This window comes from Gastrolobium bilobum, unplaced genomic scaffold, assembly GCF_033153095.1.
Source record: "Gastrolobium bilobum isolate Gb01-03AN ecotype WA unplaced genomic scaffold, APGP_CSIRO_Gbil_v1 utg826, whole genome shotgun sequence".
In the NCBI taxonomy this organism is placed as follows: Eukaryota; Viridiplantae; Streptophyta; class Magnoliopsida; order Fabales; family Fabaceae; genus Gastrolobium; species Gastrolobium bilobum.
The window spans coordinates 193,272-202,128 of NW_026896170.1; the positions used below are offsets into that span (position 1 = coordinate 193,272).

The 8,857-nt window shown below is 42.1% G+C and overlaps 1 non-coding gene across 1 annotated transcript; it reads right to left on the minus strand.

The window, feature by feature from the left end:
- On the minus strand, window positions 1-107 carry LOC133298098 (small nucleolar RNA R71). The gene has a single exon (XR_009749734.1). It is a non-coding gene; the product is annotated as a small nucleolar RNA R71 (small nucleolar RNA).
- Window positions 108-8,857: the final 8,750 nt, after the last annotated feature.

Consider the following 8,857-nt stretch of genomic DNA (forward strand, 5'->3'; position numbering starts at 1 on the left):
GATGTTAGAGCAGAGCTTTCTAACTTTAGATTTTTTTATGGAGAAAATCTCTATGAAGCTTGGGAGAGATATAAAGACATCATTAGAAAATGTCCAAACCATAGGGTGGATAAATGGGGAATTTGACAGTCTTTCTATAATGGGATTGATCATACTTCTGAATCACATTTAGTCTTTGCTGCAGAAGGATATTTCTTTACAGGAATTCTTGAATCTAGGTACGAAATAATAGAAGACACTACAGAAAGATGTCTCTAATGGCCACTAGAAAGGATGAGCCCAGTAAGGAAGCCGGGCATGCTAGAATTAGACAAACAATCTGTCATGGAAGCCCAACTGGCTACATTGATGAACGAGGTGAAGAATCTGAAAATCGACCAAGAACAACCAAGAATGGAAGTCTTACAACTCACACCCACTGAGAGTGAACCATGCTCAGCCTGTGATGATAATCATGATTCAACAGACTGCCCATCTACAGCCTTGGTGTGTTATGCAGAAAATTTTGGGAACAGAAACTTCAACCAGGCCAGGGACAATCAACAAGCAGGACGCATCAACAACCAGAGCCATAGAGGCACCATAGTCAAAGATGATAACCATAACCCTCAATGGAGACCACCCATAAACCAGAAACCATACAAATACTAGCAGCAGCAATACCAACAAGGCAGCAGTATGGGAAATGGAGCATATGACCAACAGAGAAGATCCAATTATGCTCCGTTCCACAGAGATGATCAACGCATCAACACCTTGGAGAATTATGTCAAGAAATATGTTACCAGGAACGATGCTGTGGTCAGAAACATTGAATCCCATCTGAGACAGATAGTTGTTAGCCTCAACACTAGGACACCAGAAAAACTGCCAGGGGACATTGAAGTTCCCTCAACATCTTCTCCACAAGCACCATGTCTAGCAAAAGATACTAAACTAAGCACTGATTGGGAGGCAACCCAGTGGATACCTTTGCTCTCTAACAAAAGCAAAGTCTTGGGGTGGTTAAACTTACCACAGAGCTCCCAAAAAGAGAAGAAACGTCTGAAGTTCACCTCTAATCCAAAATAATTGAAATACGTTCCGTAGTAGGAACGTAGTTTTAGGGTGGTTCAATAACCACATACCCCCATAAAAAAAAAATAATAATAAAATAAATATGTAATAATATAATGATTTACTATTCTTTTAATTAAATTATGCATTATTGCTTTCCAATATATTTTATTTTTCTTTTCCATATCATATAATAATTATTCAGAGTTTTATTAGCTTAGTATATATTTTTATGGTAAAAAAGACAAAAGGAAACGTTCTTTGGCTTAGGAGATAACAATGAAAGGGACACTTGTCCCTGCTGAGTCAGACAAATTTGCGTAGCCGTTATCAAATTTGCACTCTTTGCAGATTTTGAAAACGTGCCCTGCAAAAACAACCGTCCCCTCAGTCATTAATGCAACTGCTCCTCTTCTCTTTCTCTCTCACACGATTCTGCCCTAAACCGTTCCATCTCCTGAAACCACCATCAGCGTTGCATTTCACTAACCCTGACCACTCGTTTCATAACGTTACCCATCCACTACTTCTCCAACTTACTCTCTTTAACCTCCACGTCCTGAAAAACTCATCATTTTCCCTCCTTTGCATGCTTATTTAAACTCTTCTCCTCTCTTTCTCGAACCTTACCATTTCTCTTGCTAACTTAGAAACTTTTTGTTCTTCATCACCTTCCTCTGCGTTTTGCCCTAACCTTTCCTTCTTCTATAAACATGACCAGACTTTCAATAACCGTCACCCCTGTGGCCAGGAACTAAAAATCATAGAAGAAAATGTATCTCTCTACCTAGAGAGGAACATCTTCCTACAAGACAAAGCTCCTCTTCCATCCTTCGTGAATAGAGCTTTGAGCAAACTCAAATGGACCTAGTTTGCCACAGACGCACGCGAACTCAACCCTGCCCTGGTGGCTGAGTTCTTGTACCAGGAAAAGAGGCTACCTCAAGGGTACACAACTGATGTGGTGGCTGTAAAGGGGAAGAAAGTATCATTCTCCCCTACAGCCATCAAGGAAGTACTCCATCTCCCAACTGTTCCCAACTGCCAGTACCAAGGGTACATAGAGAGCAGAGAAGTCCCCAACTTCGTGCTGGATGTAAAGAACTTGATCACCATTGGTAACCCTTTTTATTCCAAGGGAGCCCTCTGCAAGGGCAGTTTGAAAGACAAAGCCAGATTCTGGTCTTTGTTTGCTAACACCAATCTCACCCCCTCCACGCATGATATCACTGTTAAGTGGGCACTGCAGATGCAACTCTACTGCATCATGAAAAATATTTCCATTGATGCAGTACCTCTCATATTTGGAAGCTTGAAGAAGAAGATCAGAAAAACTACTGTCTGCCTCCCCTGCCTAAGTACAGAGCTCTGTCTGAGAGTTGGAGTGAAGATTTTTTATGATGAAGACCTAGTGTTGGGGTCTATCATCGATTTCAAAACATGGAATGGTCTGAGGAGCACTTACATTGAGTCAGACATTCCATTCCTTGAAGGTTACAACGTCAGACGTGACGTTGATGAAATTGAGGATGACGAGGGCCCTAAGGCCCCAAAGAAGAAAACCACGAAGGCAACCCCTTCAAAATCTGCAACCACTTCCACCCACACCCAGGCAAGAAAATTCGTTCCCCCTCCTTCCAAGATAAAGAAAGAAGCCCTTCTTGCTACTGAAAGCAAGCAAGGCAAGAATAAATCTCCTGCCAAAGCACCCACAAGAAAGAGGGAACGTTCCAGTCAGAGGCTGAAGAGATCCTTCAGCAGCACAAAAAGGACTGAGGGAGCATCCTCTGAGAAACCTATCACCCTCTCTGACAAGGAGGAGGACAGTGAAGACAACGAGCCTTTTCAAAGAGGTTGAAGAAAGGAGGAACGTCAAAACCTACACCAGCTATAAGGGAGACGTCCCCAAGTAGCTCTACTACATCTGAGTCTTCTGACGTTCCGTCCCCTCCTACATCACCTGTTCATTCTTCACCACCACCAAGACCACAACAACCATGTCCTAGGCAACAACAAGGAGAGAGGATTAAAGAAACAGAAGCAGCCCCTGCTGCAGAAGAACAAGTGGCTGAGCAAATCCCTAAACAGAAGAGGCTCAGCCACAGAAAAAGATTGACAAAGGAAAGGGGATTCTTGTTAAATCCCCTAAAAAGAAAAAGCCAACTGCTCCCAGACAAATTAGTCTGGGAGGACCCCTCTCTTACCCCATTAATCGTCCAAGTTCGGAGGTAAGGCAAGCTGGTAGGCAACAGGCTCTAATCTACTAAGTATCTAATATGGCCCAATAAATCTCGAGCTAAGCTTCCTCACTCGAGGGCATGACCAACACCGGTGATAGGTGAAAGTATCACAAACACGTGCTCACCCTCACTGAACTCCAGTCGCCGATGCTTGTTATCATAGTAACTCTTCTAGCGATTCTGTGCTTACTTCAGCTTCTCTCTGATCATCTGGATCTGTTGGGTAGTCTCTTGGACAAATTCCAAACCAAACAACTCTCGATCTCCAACCTCAGACTAACAGGTAGGAGTCCTACACCTCCTACCATAAAGTGCCTCGTAGGGTGCCATGCCCAGGCTAGCATGAAAACTGTTGTTCTACGAAAACTCAGCCATGATGATCCCTGCTCCAAGGTGCAAGCCCTCAACATGTTCTCCAATGTCTGGATGGTCCGCTCAGTCTTGAAAGATAGAGCCTTGAAGGCCGTAGGCATATGAGGATGAAAACAAAAAAATTTCAAAGCGGAAACACACATACCAATCAAGATACATACTCTAGGACAGAGAGATACCTTATTCGTAACTCAAAACTCGAAGGTGATCAGTGTTAGGCTTGAAGGTTCAAACCCTCTAATGTTGATCCACATCACCCTTTTGTCAAGACGCAAGAACTCTACTTGAAAAGCCACCAATTCTAACAGCACAAAGGAGCAAGCTAGGCGTCCCTTGTGAAGAGGTAGGAGGCTCAGTTTTATTATGTTTAGATGAGAGAATTTTCAGCCATAAAACTCACACCAAGTAGCGCACAAATTGTAGAAGAGAATGGCCTTTTTATTTTCCAAAAACCCTAAGGAGAATATCACAAAAAGGAAAACAGTTAAGGAGATGAAAGAGGAATAAATTTGAATCAGATTTTTCACCAAAAATCTGATCATGGAGCGCCCCTTTTGTGGAGGAAAGAGTGGAGTTGTTGCAAATCAAATCTAGTCAACAAACTCATATCCTATCCTCTTAAAACTAAGTCTGCACCTAGTCAATATTCTGACCTAATAACCATTATATGATCAGCCATATTGTGCGCCCTAATCAGCCTAAAATCATTCCAAAAATATTGATTAGTTGCAATTCAAATTGAATCAACTAAATCAAATATTTCCACAACCAACCAAATCTGAATGGAGCTTGATTTGTTGATTAAATGACCATCATTAAGCCACCAAATCAGCGCCCCGATCATCTTTGATGTTGTCCAAAGATCTCCTCTTGATACTTGGGATTTGATATTGACAAGATACTATCAAGATCTTATCCTTTCCTTTTGTTATGAAACTTCCTTTCATAGCCAATTCAAATTTGAACATTCTAATTTAAATATTCAAATATTTAAATTCAAAATTCAAATTCATAATTTAAATTTTAAATTTAAACATTAGATAATTAATTTAACTAATTAAATTAATTAATAATGTCTTGGACCATCCAAGCCCATTACAACAATCCATGCGCCCTTTTCCCTCTAAGGTGGGCATCCAAACTTCTTATTGGGCTAACAACCATTATTAGGCCCAAAACATTTAATGCTATAATGTCAAGACAATAAGGTGTTAGTGTGTGACCCATTAGGCCCAACATAGCCACTGACATAAATGGACTTGGGCCCAATAAGACCATAACACATTTAATGACAAAACAGAGCACTAGAAATGTTTTGTTGCCCCAGAGCTAGTTAGGTTAATGACAAAATGAAAGAAGCAAGGTGGCCACTCGTTCCTTCAAGTTTTGTACACATGGGTGTCGATTCAGATCTAGCAAAGCATATGACAAGCAACTAGGCCTTAGGAATCTTAGTTTGAAGCTCCAAGGTGTATTAACTCGAGAAAGAAGTTCCTAGCGCGCACACACTGATCTGTCCAACAGCGATGAAGCCTTAAGAAGTTGAAGCACAAGGGATCACTTTGAGGCAAGAGAAACCAAGGAGTGAATTGCGGAAAAGGGCTTAGGACTAACTAATTGGATGGGTTTGAATCTGACCACATGAGACATATTCGAAGGCTATAAGGGTGACATAAGCCAAGCAACAAAGTGCCAGTGCACAAAGCTAAAAATAAAAGATGCAACGTGGACACTCGTTCCTTCAAGTCTTTTACACATGGGTATGGATTCAGCTCTAGAAAAGCATGAGACAAGCAACTAAGCCTTAGGAATCTTAGTTTGAAGCTCCAAAGTGGATTAACCCGAGAAGGAAGTTCCTGGCGCGCACACACTGATCTGTCTAAAAGTTATGAAGCCTTGAGAAGTTGAAGCACAATGGATCACTTTGAGGCAAGAGAAACCAAAGAGTGAATTGCGGAAGAGGGCTTAGGACTCAGAAATTTGATGGGTTTGAATCTTACCACATGACACAAATTTTAAGGCTATAAGGGTGAAACAAGCCAAGCAACTAATTGCCAATGCACAAAGCTAAAAATTTGAAGCACAAGTGATCACTTTGAGGCAAGAGAAACCAAGGAGTGAATTGCGGAAAAGGGCTTAGGACTAACTAATTGGATGGGTTTGAATCTGACCACATGAGACATATTCGAAGGCTATAAGGGTGACATAAGCCAAGCAACAAAGTGCCAGTGCACAAAGCTAAAAATAAAAGATGCAACGTGGACACTCGTTCCTTCAAGTCTTGTACACATGGGAATGGATTCAGACCTAGCAAAGCATGAGACAAGCAACTAAGCCTTAGGAATCTTAGTTTGAAGCTCCAAAGTGGATTAACCCGAGAAGGAAGTTCCTGGCGCGCACACACTGATCTGTCTAAAAGTTATGAGGAGTGAATTGCGGAAGAGGGCTTAGGACTAAGAAATTTGATGGGTTTGAATCTTACCACATGACACAAATTTGAAGGCTATAAGGGTGAAAGAAGCCAAGCAACAAAGTGCCAATGCACAAAGCCAAAAATGAAAGATGCAAGGTGGACACTCGTTCCTTCAAGTCTTGTACACATGGGTGTGGATTCACATCTGGCAAAGCATAAGACAAGAAACTAGGCTTTAGGAATCTTAGTTTGAAGCTCGACGGTGGATTAACCCGAGAAGGAAGTTCCTAGCGCGCACACACTGATCTGTCCAAAAGCTATGAAGCCTTGAGAAGTTGAAGCACAAGGGATCACTTTGAGGCAAGAGAAACCAAGGAGTGAATTGCGGAAGAGGGCTTAGGAATAACTAATTTGATGGGTTTGCACACATGACATATTCGAAGGCTATAAGGGTGAAGCTATGAGACAAGCAACTTGCCTTAGGAAAGTTTGAAGCACAAAGGGATTAACCCGAGAACAAGTTTGGCGCGCACACAGATCTGTCTAAAATTTATGAAGCCTTGAGAAGTTGAAGCACAATGGATCACTTTGAGGCAAGAGAAACCAAGGAGTGAATTGCGGAAGAGGGCTTAGGACTAAGAAATTTGATGGGTTTTGAATCTTACCACATGACACAAATTTGAAGGCTATAAGGGTGAAAGAAGCCAAGCAACAAAGTGCCAATGCACAAAGCTAAAAATGAAAGATGCAAGGTGGCCACTCGTTCCTTCAAGTTTTGTACACATGGGTGTGGATTCAGATCTAGCAAAGCATAAGACAAGCAACTAGGCTTTAGGAATCTTAGTTTGAAGCTCGACGGTGGATTAACCCGAGAAGGAAGTTCCTAGCGCGCACACACTGATCTGTCCAAAAGCTATGAAGCCTTGAGAAGTTGAAGCACAAGGGATCACTTTGAGGCAAGAGAAACCAAGGAGTGAATTGCGGAAAAGGGCTTAGGACTAACTAATTGGATGGGTTTGAATCTGACCACATGAGACATATTCGAAGGCTATAAGGGTGACATAAGCCAAGCAACAAAGTGCCAGTGCACAAAGCTAAAAATAAAAGATGCAACGTGGACACTCGTTCCTTCAAGTCTTGTACACATGGGTATGGATTCAGATCTAGCAAAGCATGAGACAAGCAACTAAGCCTTAGGAATCTTAGTTTGAAGCTCCAAAGTGGATTAACCCGAGAAGGAAGTTCCTGGCGCGCACACACTGATCTGTCTAAAAGTTATGAAGCCTTGAGAAGTTGAAGCACAATGGATCACTTTGAGGCAAGAGAAACCAAGGAGTGATTTGCGGAAGAGGGCTTAGGACTCAGAAATTTGATGGGTTTGAATCTTACCACATGACACAAATTTGAAGGCTATAAGGGTGAAAGAAGCCAAGCAACAAAGTGCCAATGCACAAAGCCAAAAATGAAAGATGCAAGGTGGACACTCGTTCCTTCAAGTCTTGTACACATGGGTGTGGATTCACATCTGGCAAAGCATAAGACAGGCAACTAGGCCTTAGGAATCTTAGTTTGAAGTTCCAAGGTGGATTAACCCTAGAAGGAAGTTCCTAGCGCGCACACATTGATCTTACCAAAAGCTATGAAGCCTTGAGAAGTTGAAGCACAAGGGATCACTTTGAGGCAAGAGAAACCATAGAGTGAATTGCGGAAGAAAGCTTAGGACTAAGAAATTTGATGGGTTTGAATCTTACGACATGACACAAATTTGAAGGCTATAAGGGTGAAAGAAGCCAAGCAACAAAGTGCCAATGCACAAAGCTAAAAATGAAAGATGCAAGGTGGCCACTCGTTCCTTCAAGTTTTGTACACATGGGTGTGGATTCAGATCTAGCAAAGCATAAGACAAGCAACTAGGCCTTAGGAATCTTAGTTTGAAGCTCGACGGTGGATTAACCCGAGAAGGAAGTTCCTAGCGCGCACACACTGATCTGTCCAAAAGCTATGAAGCCTTGAGAAGTTGAAGCACAAGGGATCACTTTGAGGCAAGAGAAACCAAGGAGTGAATTGCGGAAAAGGGCTTAGGACTAACTAATTGGATGGGTTTGAATCTGACCACATGAGACATATTCGAAGGCTATAAGGGTGACATAAGCCAAGCAACAAAGTGCCAGTGCACAAAGCTAAAAATAAAAGATGCAACGTGGACACTCGTTCCTTCAAGTCTTGTACACATGGGTATGGATTCAGATCTAGCAAAGCATGAGACAAGCAACTAAGCCTTAGGAATCTTAGTTTGAAGTTCCTGGCGCGCACACACTGATCTGTCTAAAAGTTATGAAGCCTTGAGAAGTTGAAGCACAATGGATCACTTTGAGGCAAGAGAAACCAAGGAGTGAATTGCGGAAGAGGGCTTAGGACTCAGAAATTTGATGGGTTTGAATCTTACCACATGACACAAATTTGAAGGCTATAAGGGTGAAAGAAGCCAAGCAACAAAGTGCCAATGCACAAAGCCAAAAATGAAAGATGCAAGGTGGACACTCGTTCCTTCAAGTCTTGTACACATGGGTGTGGATTCACATCTGGCAAAGCATAAGACAGGCAACTAGGCCTTAGGAATCTTAGTTTGAATGAAAGAAGCCAAGCAACAAAGTGCCAATGCACAAAGCTAAAAATGAAAGATGCAAGGTGGCCACTCGTTCCTTCAAGTTTTGTACACATGGGTGTGGATTCAGATCTAGCAAAGCATAAGACAAGCAACTAGGCCTTAGGAATC